The 14,767-nt window shown below is 36.6% G+C and overlaps 1 long non-coding RNA gene across 5 annotated transcripts in view; it reads left to right on the top strand.

Annotated features, from left to right (window-relative positions):
* LOC141415436 (uncharacterized) overlaps nt 1-14,767 on the top strand; it is a 133,684-nt gene that overhangs the window by 41,248 nt on the left and 77,669 nt on the right. For 4 of the 5 annotated variants that reach the window (XR_012440448.1, XR_012440452.1, XR_012440451.1 and 1 more), the window contains exon 2: nt 8,867-9,081. This is a non-coding gene — a long non-coding RNA (uncharacterized lncRNA). Of the gene's footprint in view, nt 1-8,866; nt 9,082-9,812; nt 9,947-14,767 lie in introns of all 5 variants that reach the window. The other variant, XR_012440449.1, reaches the window with a different exon arrangement.

The raw sequence follows: 14,767 nt of genomic DNA, 5'->3' as shown, positions 1-14,767 counted from the left end.
CAGGATTCTTTAGCTATTTAAGGTCTTTTGTGTTTCCATATGAACTGTAGGATTGAGTTTTCTATCTCTGTGAAGAATGTCATTGTAAATTTGATGGATTGCATTGAACATATAGATTGCTTTTGTAGTATAGCCATTTTCATGATATTGATTCTGCCAATCCACGAGCATGGGAGACCTTTCCATCTTCTGATTTCTCCTTCAATTTCTTCCTTCAGTGATTTATAATTTTTATGGTAGAGGTCTTTTACTTCCTTCATTAAATTTATTCCTAGGTATTTTTTTGAGGCTATTGTAAATGGGATTATTTTGTGATTTCTTTCTTAGTCTGTTCATTATTGATATATAAAAAAGCTACTGATTTTTGTATATTGATTTTGTATCCTGCTACTTTGCTGAAAGTGTTTATGATATGTAAGAATATTTTGGTGGAGTTTTTAGGGTCTTTAATGTATAAGATCAAATCATCTGCAAATAAGATCATATCATTTGCAAATAGGGATAATTTTACTTCTTCATTCCCTATTTTAATCCTTTTTATTTCTTCTTGTTGTTTTATTACTCTAGCTAGGAATTCCAAAACTATATTAAATAAGAGTGAGGAGAGTGGACACCTTTGTCTCATTCCTGACTTTGGAGGAAATGGTTTTAGTTTTTCCTCATTTAGTATGATGTTGGCTATCAGTTTTTCATATATATTATTATGTTGAGGTACAATCTTTCTATTCCTAGTTTCTTCAGAGCTTTTCTCATGAAAGGATTTGAGTTTTTTTAAAGGCTTTTTCTGTATCTATTCAGATGATCATGTAATTTTTGTCCTTACTTCTGTTTATATACTGTATTATATTTATTGATTTGTGTATTTTGAACCATCCCTGCATCCCTGGAATGAAACTGACTTGATCACAGTGTATAATCTTTTTGATGTGTTTTTGAATTTGGTTTTCCAGTATCTTATTGACAATTTCTGCATCTATGTTCATTAAAGAGATTAGCCTATAATTCTTTCTTTGTTGTGCCCTTGTTCAATTTTGGAATGAACGTAATACTGGGCCATGAGTTTGGTAGTGTTCCTTCTCTTTCTATTGCATGCAAAAGTTTGAGGAGTATTGGTATTCTTCTTTAAACGTTGGTAGAATTTGGCAATGAATCCATGTGGTCCTGGGCTTGTCATTGTTGGGAGACTATTATTGCTTAAATTACATTGCTTGCTATAAATTTATTTAGGTGGTTTATATCCTCTTGGTTCAATTTTTGTTGGTTAAATGCATCTAGAAATTGATCCATTTCTAGATTTTTCTAGCTCATTTGAATAAAGTTCTCAAAGTATTCTCTAAATAATCCTCTGGACTTCATTGGTATTTGTCGTGATGTCTTTGTTTTCACCTCTAATTTTATGTATTGGAGTCTTTTCCCTTCTCCTTCTAGTAAGATTGGTTAAGGATTTATCAGTTTATTTATCTTTCTGAAGAACTAGCTTTTTTTTAGTTTTTTTGGTCTCTATTTCATTAATTATAGCCCTAATTTTTAAAATTCATTTATTCACATGTGCATACATTGTTTGGATCATTTCTCCCTCCTGCCCCCATCCCCACGTTCTCCCCTCCTCTCACCTCCCTTCCAGGCAGAACCTGTTCTGAACTTTTCTCCAGTTCCATTGAAGAGTAGAAATAAGCAATAACAAGAAAGACATAGCATTTTTGCTAGTTGAGATAAGGACAGCTATACAGAGAGATTCCTAGCATTGTTTTCATGTACAAATGTGTTACATCCTAAGTTGATTCATCTCTAACTGGTCTTCACACTGGTTCCTGATCCCCTTCTCATGTTGACCCCTGTTGCTTTAAGGTTTCTGTGTTAATTCCTCTGGAGTGGGGACATCAAATGCTTCATGTTTTGGGTTTTCTATCTAACCCTGTACCTCCCGTATATGTTCTCCCCTTGTAACCCAAGTCCTACAACATTGTTGTGTTTGCCCTAGATCTAAAGTCTGCATATGAGGGAGAACATACGATTTTTGGTCTTCTGAGTATGGCTAACCTCGCTTAGAATGATGTTCTCCAGATCCATTCATTTACTTGCAAATGATAAGATTTCATTTTTCTTCATGGCTGAGTAAAATTCCATTGTGTATAAAATTCCATTGTGTGTAAATACCACATTTTCTTGATCCATTCGTCAGTAGTGGGGCATCTTGGTTGTTTCCATACTTGGCTATTGTGAATAGCGCTGCAATAAACATGGGTGTGCAGGAGCTTTGGAGTAACCTGTGTCGCATTCCTTTGGGTATATCCCCAGGAGTGGGATTGCTGGATCATATGGCAGATCTATGTTTAGATTTTTAAGAAGCCTCCAAATTTTTTTTAGAGTGGTTGCACTAGCTTGCATTCCCATCAGCAGTGTACGAGGGTTCCATTTTCCCCACATTCTTGCCAACACATGTGGGTGGTGTTTTTGATGTTGGCTATTCTAACAGGGGTAAGGTGGACTCTTAGTGTGGTTTTGATTTGCATTTCCTTTATATATCTCCACAATTTTTATTATGTCTTTCCTTCTGCTAATTTTGGGCTTAGCTTAATCCTTGTTTTTCTAGGAGTTTGAGATGCACCATTAGGCCGTTTATTTGAGATCTCTGTTTTTTTTTTTTTTAATGTGAGTACTTGTAGCTATAAAATTATCCCTTAGCGCTGCTTTTGCTATATCCCATAGGTTCTGTTAGGTTGTATTTTCATTTTCATTAGATTCTAGGAGCTTTTAAATTCCCTCCTTTTTTCTTCAATGACCCACTGGTCATTTAATAATGTATAGAGCCGTCTCTATGTGTTTGAATATTTTCTGTAGTTTCTTTTGTTGTTGAGTTCTAGTTTCATTCCATTACAGTCTGGTATGATACAGGGAATTATTTTAACTACCTTATATTTGTTAAGACTTGCTTTATGTTCTAAAATGTGATCTATTTCAGAATAAATTCTATGGGCTGCTGACAAAAATGTTGTATTGTGCTCTTGTGGATATAACAGTCTGTAGATGTCTGTTAAGTCCATTTGGTTTATGGTGTCATTTAATTCTGAGGTTTCTTTGTTGATTTCTTTGACTGGATGACTTACCTATTGGTGATAAATGGGCACTGAAGTCTCCCATTATTATTGTGATTTTAAGTCCTATAGTGTTTGTGTAATGAAATTGGGTGCACTGACGTTAGGTGTGTATAAGTTAATTGTTATTTCTTCTTGATCTGTTGTTCCTTTCATTAGTTTGGAGTGACCTTCTTTGTCACTTCTGACAAATTTAGGTTTGAAGTCTACTTTGTCAGATGTAACTATTCTTGCCTATTTTCAGGGTATGTTTGCTTAGAAAATCTTTTCTCACCCTTTCACCTTAAGCCAATGTTTGTTATGGTCAATGAGATGCATTTCTTATGGGTAACAAATTATTGAGTTTTGCTTAATCCAGCTCATCAATGTATGTCTTTTGATTGGAGAATTGAGACCATTGACAGTCAGTGTTAATATTAGAAGGTATGTGATAATTCCTGGCATATTTTTGTTTTTTAAATTGTGTTAAATTTTTATTTTTAGCATTTGATTCTTTTCTACTGTTTATTTTCTGATTTATTCATCTAGTGAGATTTATTTATTTTCATACTTTCATGGCTACATTTATCTTCACCTTCTGTGTGTAGTATTCTTTTGGATATCTTCTGGAGTGCTGGTTTAGTAGCCAGAAATTGCTTTAGTTTCTGTTTATCATGGAAGGCTTTTATTTCTCTTTCAACTATGAATGATAACTTTGCTGGGTAGAGTAATTTAAGTTTGAAATTATTTTCCTTCAGTGCTTGAAATACCTCATTCCATGCCCACCTGGCTTTTAAGGTTTCTGTTCAACAATTTGCTGTGATTCTGGTAGATTCGCTTTTATAGGTGTCTTGGTATTTCTCTCTTTCATATTTCAATATTCTTTCCTTGTTCTCTGTACTTAATGTTTTAACTATAGTATGCTGTAGAGAGCATATTATAGTTTTATTTTGATCATGTCTATTTAGAGTCTTAGAGGTCTCCTCTACCTGGATGGGCATTTCTTTCTCAAATGTTGGGGGAAAAAAAGTTGAATATGTTTCCTATGCATTTAGTTTGTACCTCTTCTTTCTTTAATGCCCATGATTTGTAGGTTTGGTTTTTTAATGGAGTCATAGAGTTCTTGCACATTCCACTCATATTACTTTATTCTTTTTTTTTCTATTTATTAATCTGTTTTTTTTCTAGTATGTCTACTTTGTCCTGAAACCCTGAAATTCTGTCTTTCACTTGAGTCAGTCTTGTGAAGAGGCTTTCAACTGATTTTTTAAATTTGACTTAAGTAGGTTTTTATTTCTAGAGCTTCAATTTTTTTGTGGCTTTCTATATCCTTATTGGACTCCTTTTTCATGTCTTGCATTGTCTTTCTGATTTCATTTAGCTGTTTATTTGTATCCTCGGGTTCTTTCACTTGTTTATATCTTCTTTGAGTTAATCTAGATGTTTATTTGCATTCTCATTGAATTCATTTAGCTATTTATTCATATTCTCTCGATTTCATTGACTTATTTTTGCATGTCTTTTTTTATCTCATTAATTATTATTATTATTAATATTATTTTGAGCTCAGAAACTGAGATTTCATCTCCTTCATTATCCTTCAGATTCTTCATTGTGTGATTGTTGACCTTTTGAGGATTTATATTCCCCTGCTTTTTCCTATTTTTTATTCCTGTACTTTGACATTTGGTCATCTGTAGTCAATTAGTTAGTTCAGGAAGTTTAGTCACTTTTTTAGTGTTTTCCATAAATTATTTTCTATGTTCTGGCAGGTCTGGTTAGTGGCTAAGTTGTGCCATTTTTGACCACTGGCCTGGGGCTATAACTTAGTAATAACACATTCACCAATTCAACATCAAACCAGATATTTACATGAAGTAGAATATCATTGGTGGTATTATCTATATAACTGATCATGTTGTATGAAGGAACTAGCATTCTTGTATAGTACAGTTGGGAGTTAGAAAAATAAAGCTTTTTTTTGTGCATAGGCATTAAAACTTAGGTAGCAAAATGAAAAAAGGGGTATAGACAAGGAAGAAGGAAAATGGTGAGAAGGGAAGTGAAGTGGGAGAGCTGCAGGTAAACAAATCCCAGCACATGCAGATATAGTTCAATTGTTGTGAAGAAGGATGCCATCTCCAGGGATTGTGAAAGGATAGAAAGGTTGAGACTAATATAATAAGGAGGCAGAATAAACTACCAGTTGAATGTTTTATAAACAAAAGATATGAAAGTGAAAAAAAGGGATAAGAAAAAAATTTAAAAGAACAGAAATGAAAAAGCAAAGAGAAAAAATTGACAATATAAGAGGAATAAGCAAATTAAAACTTAAAAATATTTTTTTTAAAGGTCAGTATTTTTTCCTTGTTGAGAAGAGTTAGTATCTTCTGTGCTTCATCAGTACACTGAATGTTCTCCTCCAATCTCTGGTCCTCAGGTTTTTGTTTGCAGTTCTCTTGTTGTATTTACTTACATGTCCCCTCAGGGCCCTGGATTGCTGAGGTATAACCTGGACCATGTGCGTATGGAAGGCTCTGGATTAGGGCAGATGTTTGGATTGAGATGGGGGCAGTTTCAGATATGTGATGTAGCTGTTGTGGGCTGGTTATGGGTTCTCCAAGCACAGCTAGTGAGTTAGAAATCACTCTGTTGCTTTTGGAGCCTGCACTTTTCCCTGTTCAGGAACTTCAATGGCTGTTCTGGCTTATCCACAAGTTTTTTCCCCCTTTCCCACCTAGGTCTGTAGTTTCAAGTTTTTTGGGTGAGTGAGGGGTGGATAACTACTGTCACTCCTCTGCTGGTCTGTGCGATAAGTTAAGGACCCTAGCTGGCCAGCACACCAGGCACCCTCCTTATTTTGGGATAGAGACCCAGATGCCAAACATCCTTTGAATAGAGACACTGGACTGAGTGACTTTAGCCAACCCCTACCAGCTGGTCTGGGAACTTTCAATCAGTCATTTAGCCAAAGGTTTTCTGAGGGGTTGAGGTCACATTCAGCCTGCTTAGCTGCAAGATTTCTTGGGGTCAGATGAGTTTGCTCCTGTGTAATGAGTTGGCCTATGTGGTAGTCTATTTACTTTTCCTTTGAATATAGGCACTGAGCTGAGTAGCTTTACCCCTCCCCTACTGGGCCAGTCTATGAGCTTTCAATCAGTCTACTTAGCTGAAGATTTTGTCCAGGGGTCAGTTTCAGGCCTGATTAGCCACAAGATTTCTTGGGAATTAGATGAATTTGCTCCTGTGCTCCCTGAGCTGGCCTGTGTAGTAGCTCTTAAGGCTAAAACTAGCTCCTTCATCTTACTAATTTCTAGGCTTGTTTATCTGGTCTGAATGGGGAGGCTGATTGGCAGTTGGCTACTGTCTAGCAGCTCAGGCAAGACTTGCCAATTTGCTCTTGGCCTTCCATACCTTTGTTTTGCATGTGAGGTGGCCCTCATGAGGGAATCTTGAAGGAAGCATTTCAGGTCCAGACAGGAAAAAAAAACAAACAAAAAAACCCCCACAAAACTCAGGCTGGTGGACAGGATGGAGTAGGTTTAGGTCTGTGCTCACACATGCCTGAGGTGGATTTGCATTTTTAACAGCTTAGTCAGAAGTTAGTAACTTTAGCTACTTGGTGCCCTTATACTGGCATTCTCTTTTATTTTACAGTACTGAGATTTGAATTCAGGGCTTCACACTTATAAGGCATACACTCTAATGCTTGAGGCACACTTAAAGCCCTTGCTCCCTCTTTTTTAGAGTACTAACTTACCAACCTGTTCATGTAGACATGAGCCTGAGATTTTCTTTCAGATTTGTGGAGACTCAGGGAAGGGGTGTCTGTCAGCAATCTGCCATCTTGCTGCTCCAAAATGTGAGTTTCTTTCCCAACTCTCTATCCTATTTCATTGGTCAATGTGCTTGTTTTTATGCCAATAAATATGCTATTTTCATCACTACAGATTTTTCATATATTTTGGAATTTTTAGTATGATGCCCCCAGCTTTGTTCTTGTTTATCAAGATTGTTTTGGCTATTTGGATTTATTTTGGTGGGTCTGGTGTTTGAACTCATGGCTTCACACTTGCACTATTTTAACCACACCTCCAGTCCATTTTTCTCTGGTTGTTTTTGGGGATGGGGTCTCATGAGCTATTTGTCCAGGCTGGGCTTGAACCATGATCCTCCCAATCTTAGCCTTCCAATTTGCTAGGATGACAGATGTGAGCCATTAGTACCTGGCATATTTGGAGTTTTTTGTGGTTCCATGTGAATTTTAGAATTGTTTTTTCTGTTTCTATAATTACATTGGAATTTTGATAGGGATTGCATTGAATCTATAGATAACTTTGAGTGGTATAGATATTTTGACAGTATTATAACAGGTACTTAGAAACTGCTTTTGCTAATGAACACTGACTCTTCACTTGGACCCACAAGTTAACTAAAAGAAGGATAAAATCTTGACATCACTACTTTCATTTTATAGCTGTCTCTCTTGCCTTAAAACTTTGTGTCAGATTCCTGCTCAACTCTGTACATAAGCATGTTAATCACTCAAGAAGTGTCTGTTTAAAAACTGGTGATACCTAACCTATCTCATCCGCCTTCAAGACTGAAAGCACCTGAAAGTCTTCGGTCATTATCCTAAACCTCTATTTACCCTGAATTCCAGTAATCTTAAGACTGATCGATAGCATCTTTATGACAAAGGATTGAAAACTACCCTTAACCCCCAAGCAACAGCAAGCCTCATATGACAAATCACATTGCAAATGAGGGCATTTACCTATGATATTAAGACTGTATCCTGGAGCAGGAGAAGTCTTGGGAACCATATTTTTCCCAAAGCAATAAGGACTTCTTTGAACCACCTTATAGAACCCAAACTGAGATAATGGCCAACCAGACCACATTTGAATTAAGACTGCTTAATTGTGCATCGGGCCCTGCCCCAATTCTTCCTCTGTTTAAACTTAGTCTCATTCCAGTACCCTGAAAATGAGCTGAAATGCTTACTTTCCCTCTTCCCAACATATTTATGTTGATTAAATCCTTTCCCACCTTTTCACCATTACTACTACTTTCTTTGGGGCAAATGGCCAGAACTGCCTAGGACTTTGGTTGCAAGATTAATTTTTTCCAGTCCATGAATATAGCACCTCTTTCCATTTATTTGTGATTTCTTTCATCAATGTTTTTTAGTTTTCACTCTACAGATCTTTAAGTTCTTGGTTAAATATGTGTCTAAGTATTTTATTTGTTTATTTTGATGTTATTTTAAATGGGATTTTAAAACTTCTTTTTAAGAAATTTCATTGTTAACATATAGAAATGGTACTGATAGTTGTACATTTGTATCATGAAACTACTGAAAAATTTAAAGTCACTTCTAACAGTTTTCTGCAGGAGTCTAGGGTTTTCTACATGCAAGAACATGTAAATAGAGAAAATTTCACTTTATCTTTTCTTTTTTGGATGCTTTTTATTACTTTCTCTTACCTAATTAATCTGGCTAGGACTTCCAGTATTATGTTGAACAGTAGTGATGAGAGTGGGAATTCTTTCCTTGCATTTAACCTTAAGTAAAACACCTTGAACTTTTCACATTGAGTATAATTTAGCATCTGTAGGCTTGACACATACAGCCTTTATTGTGTAAAGGAACATTTCTTCTATACCTCATATGTTGAGGTTTTTTTTTTTTAATAATGAAAAGATGTTGAATTTTGTCAAATGCTTTTCCCCATCTAATGCAATGATCATATGGTTTATGGTTTTTGTTCTTCTACCTGTTCCTACAGGGAGGAAGCAGAAAGTGTGCCACCTATAGTGAAATCTTGGAGAGATGCTGGAGACACACCTTGCAGGCAAAACCACCAAAAAGAGGCAAAACTTTGACCCCTCCACACCTCCAGCCAGCGCAGAGAATCTCCACTTCACATTAAATGGAGAAACCAGGAGGGCCCCCGGGCCGCTAGTCGCCCACGCCCAGATGGCTTGGGAAGATGTGGACAAGGTGAGCTAAGCAGTACACGGTACTCCCGCAGACAACCCTGAGCCAGAACAGCATAGCCCCCTGGTCAGACCGACCCCCACCCAGGGAAAAAAGAGAAACTGAGTAATAAGCAATAAGAACAATAAAGACACATTGCAAAGAGGGTGGGGTGCACTGAGCACTGAAGAGGGAAGGAGGGGAATCCTTCCCAGAACTGTAAATAAACAAGCCAGGCCTGGCTGGAGAGGCTCCAGTGGGAGCAGGAGCGGGGGTGCACGCCCAGCAACCAGGAGCGGGAAAGCTTGTGAAAGCGGCTGAGGGAGGAAAACTCCACAGGAGAGGGGGGAAGACCCACTTCCCACATGAGCTGTAACAAACATGCAGGCCAGAGAAAGCAGGTGCAGGGTCACCTCCCCCAGTGTGCTTGGAAAGGGGAAAGCTTGTAGCAGTGGCTTGTGCACAGGAGAACTCTGAGTAAACAAAGCCTGCGGGGCCAGGTGAGTGTTAAGCTCACCCCAGAGATCTATATAAATAACGCCTCCAGCAACAGCAGACTGACAGCAGCAGGAAGGCGAGCCACAGCCTCAGATAGCCATTCACAGACCTGTCTCCAGACTCTTTTTTTTCTCTCTCCCTACCTTTGATTAGAAAACAACCAAATTATACCTGTATGCTGAAAAACTTACTGAAACTGTATTGCATTTGAACTTGGGACACTTTGTGGGTTTTGTTTTGTTTTGTTTTTTGTGCAGTTTTGTTCCACTTTATGCGTCTGCTTTGATGAGACAACTACAGAACAACATCTGAGGCACCATCTACAGGATTGGAGGCTGAGACGAACACCAAAATTATTAAGACTGAAACTTCATTGCATTTGAACTTGGAGGTTTTTTTTTTTCTATTTTTCATTTTGTTTTATTTTATTTTTATGTATATTTTTTTCCTTTCATTTACTTATTTTTAATTTTTATTCTTATCTTTATTCTTTTTATTTATTTATTTATTTTTCAATCCTCTCTCTGTACCTCTAATGCCTTTTCAGCTTATGGTTGATTAGTACACTGTCTCTCCATGTTTATATCTTTGAAACTTTTTTTGTTTGTTTCTTTGTTTTGTTTTTTTCTTTCTACTTATTTGTTTTTCCCTTTTCCTTTAAATTCCTTGCTTTCCATGCCAACTCACCCTTCCATTCTAAAGATCACTAGTGCTATTATTATAAGACAGAAAATACTTAATTGCACACAGTACAGGGACAATAACAACACCAAGGGCAATGAGAGGAAGACAGAAAAAATAGGGAAACCAGTTTCCCCACAGCAAAAATTGAGTACAGGAACCAGAGGGAAATGAAGAAAACAGATACTCAGATCCAGACTCCAACAAAATGAAGATAAACTATGCCAAAGAACCCAATGAAGCCCACAAGAATAATTTAAAAGAAGACATACTACAGGTACTCAATGAGAATTTTATAGAGATGGTACTGGATATGGTCAACCAAAATGTACAGGAGACTCCCAAGATATTCCAAGACAACAAAAATACAGAATTTGAAAAAGCAAAAGAAGAAATAAAGGAAACCATAGAAGCACTGTATAAACACCAAAGTGAAACAGAGAACATGATCAATAAAGAGATAAATGAACTCAGGACAAATATAGACAACATTAAAGAGGAAACAGCTCAGGATATGGAAAACCTCAGAAAAAAGAACGAATCAGAACTGCAAAACAAAACAGAAGTCCATTCCAGCAGAATAGAACAAACAGAAGACAGAATCTCAGAACTTGAAGATGAAATGGTAATTAAAGGAAAAACCAAAGAGCTATTAAATAAACAACTCAAGACCTGTGAAAAGAAAATGCAAGACCAAACTTGAGAATCATGGGCATTGATAAAGGAGAAGAGGTGCAAGCAAAGGGAATGCATAATATATTCAACAAAATAATAACAGAAAATTCCCCAAATCTAGAGAAAGATATTCCCATACAGATGCAAGAGGCCTCCAGGACACCAAACAGACCAGACCAAAATAGAACTACCCCACGACATAACATCATTAAAACAACAAGCTCAGAAATTAGGGAAGGAATATTGAAGGCTGTAAGAGAGAAAAAACAAATAACATACAAAGGTAAACCCATCAAAATCACAGCAGACTTCTCAACAGAAACATTAAAAGCAAGAAGAGCGTGGAGTGAGATCTTCTGGGCACTAAATGAAAATAACTTCAAACCTAGGATACTCTACCCAGCAAAACTATCATTCAAAATAGATGGAGCAATAAAAGTATTCCATGATAAGCAGAAACGAAAACAATATGTGACCACAAAGCCACCAGTACAAAAGATTCTTAAAGGGATACTGCACACAGAAAGTGAAACCCAAGTTAACCATGAAAAGGCAGCCAGCACCAAACCACAGGAAAAGAAAAAGCAAGAAAGTAGAGAGTAACCTCAACTTAGGCACACACAATCAAACCTTCAAACAACTAAGACAACTAAATGACAGGAATCACCACATACCTATCAGTACTAACACTTAATGTTAACAGACTTAATTCACCCATCAAAAGCCACCGCTTGACGAAATGGATTAAAAAGGAAGATCCAACAATTTGTTGCTTACAGGAGACCCATCTCACCAACAGAAATAAGCATAGGCTTAGGATGAAAGGCTAGAAGATTTACCAAGCCAATGGCCCCCGAAAACAGGCAGGAGTAGCAATACTTATCTCTGACAAAGTAGACTTCAAACCTACATTGATCAAACGAGATAAAGAAGGACATTCCATACTAATAAAAGGGGAAATAGACCAAAAGGAAATAATAATTATCAACCTGTATGCACCCAATGTTGACACACCCAATTTCATCAAACATACCCTGAAAGACCTAAAAGCATACATTAACTCCAACACAGTGGTTGTGAGAGACTTTAACACCCCATTATCATTAATACATAGGTCATCCAAACAAAAATCAATAAAGAAATCCTAGATCTAAAATATACAATAAATCAAATGACCCTACTTGATGTCTACAGAACATTTCATCCAACCTATACGCAAAATAATTCTTCTCTGCAGCCCATGGAACCTTCTCCAAAATAGATCATATCCTAGGGCACAAGGCAAGTGTCAGCAAATATAAGAAAATAGAAATTATACTGTGCATATTATCTGATCACAATGCAGTAAAACTAGAACTCAACAACAAAAGTAAAGACAAAAAACATGCAAACAGCTGGAAACTAAATATATCATTATTAATGAACAATGGATCATTGATGAAATAAAAGAGGAAATTAAAAAATTCCTAGAAGTCAATGAAAATGAAAACACAACCTATGGGACACAGCAAAGGCAGTCCTGAGAGGAAAGTTTATACCCATGAGTGCATATATTAAAAACACTGAAAGATCCCAAATCAATGACCTAATGATACATCTCAAACTCCTAGAAAAACAAGAACAAGCAAATCCCAAAACAAACAGAAGGAGAGAAATAATAAAAATAAGAGCTGAAATCAATGAAATAGAAACCAAAATAACCATACAAAGAATTAATGAAACAAAAAGTTGGTTCTTTGAAAAAATAAACAAGATAAACAGACCCCTGGCAAACCTGACTAAAATGAGGAGAGAAAAAAACCCAAATTAGTAGAATCAGGAATGCAAAAGGGGAGATATCAACAAACACCATGGAAGTCCAGGAAATCATCAGAGACTACGTCAAGAACCTATATTCAAATAATTTGAAAATCTTAAAGAAATGGATAGATTTCTAGATACACATGATCATCCAAAACTGAACCAAGAGGAAATTAATCACCTGAATAGATCTATAACACAAAATGAAATTGAAGCAGCAATCAAGAGTCTCCCCAAAAAGAAAAGTCCAGGACCTGATGGATTCTCTGCTGAATTCTATCAGACCTTTAAAGAAGAACTGATACCAACCCCCCTTAAACTGTTCCACGAAATAGAAAGGGAAGGAAAACTGCCTAACACATTTTATAAAGCCAGTATTACACTTATCCCAAAACCAGGCAAAGACACCTCAAAAAAGGAGAACTATAGGCCAATCTCCTTAATGAACATTGACGCAAAAATCCTCAACAAAATAATGGCAAACCGAATTCAACAACACATCAAAAAGATTATTCACCATGACCAAGTAGGCTTCATCCCAGGAATGCAGGGGTGGTTCAACATACGAAAATCAATAAACATAATAAACCACATTAACAGAAGCAAAGACAAAAACCACTTGATCATCTCAATAGATGCAGAAAAGCCTTTGATAAGATCCAACACCATTTCATGATAAAAGCTCTAAGAAAACTAGGAATAGAAGGAAAGTTCCTCAACATTATAAAAGCTATATATGACAAACCTACAGCCAGCATTATACTTAATGGAGAAAAACTGAAACCATTCCCTCTAAAATCAGGAACCAGACAAGGGTGCCCACTATCTCCACTCCTATTCAACATAGTACTGGAATTCCTAGCCAGAGCAATTAGGCAAGAAGAAGGAATAAAAAGAATACAAATAGGTAAAGAAACTGTCAAAATGTCCCTATTTGCAGATGACATGATCCTATACCTTAAAGACCCAAAAAACTCTACTCAGAAGCTTCTAGACATCATCAATAGCTATATCATGGTAGCAGGATATAAAATCAACATAGAAAAATCATTAGCATTTCTATACACTAATAATGAGCAAACTGAAAAAGAATGTATGAAAACAATTCCATTTACAATAGCCTCAAAAATTCAAATACCTGCGTGTAAACCTAACAAAAGACGTGAATGACCTCTACAAGGAAAACTATACACTTCTGAAGAAAGAGATTGAGGAAGACTATAGAAAGTGGAGAGATCTCCCATGCTCATGGATTGGTACAATCAACATAGTAAAAATGTCGATACTCCCAAAAGTAATCTACATGTTTAATGCAATTCCCATCAAAATTCCTATGACATTCATTAAAGATATTGAAAAATCTACTGTTAAATTTATATGGAAACAGAAGAGGCCACGAATAGCCAAGGCAATACTCAGTCAAAAGAACAATGCTGGAGGTATCACAATACCTGACGTCAAACTATATTACAGTGCTGGTGGAGTGTTTCAAGTGATAGAGTGCCTGCCTAGCAAACTATATTACAAAGCAATAACAATAAAAACAGCATGGTACTGGCACAAAAACAGACATGAAGACCAGTGGAACAGAATAGAGGACCCAGATATGAAGCCACACAACTATAACCAACTTGTCTTTGACAAAGGAGCTAAAAATACACGGTGGAGTAATAGCAGCCTCTTCAACAAAAACTGCTGGGAAAACTGGTTAGCAGTTTGCAAAAAACTGAAACTAGATCCATGTATGTCACCCTATACCAATATTAACTCAAAATTGATCAAGGATCTTAATATCAGACCCCAAACTCTAAAGTCGATACAGGAAAGAGTAGGAAATACTCTGGAGTTAATAGGTATAGGTAAGAACTTTCTCAACAAAACCCCAGCAGCACAGCAACTAAGAGATAGCATAGATAAATGGGACCTCATAAAGCTAAAAGGCTTCTGTTCATCAAAAGAAATGGTCTCTAAACTGAAGAGAACACCCACAGAGTGGGAGAAAATATTTGCCAGCTACACACCAGACAAAGGACTGATAACCAGAATATATAGGGAA

Source organism: Castor canadensis, chromosome 13, assembly GCF_047511655.1.
Source record: "Castor canadensis chromosome 13, mCasCan1.hap1v2, whole genome shotgun sequence".
Classification (NCBI taxonomy): domain Eukaryota; kingdom Metazoa; phylum Chordata; class Mammalia; order Rodentia; family Castoridae; genus Castor; species Castor canadensis.
The sequence above is the reverse complement of the archived record's forward strand: the minus strand, read 5'-3'. Positions and strand labels throughout refer to the sequence as shown.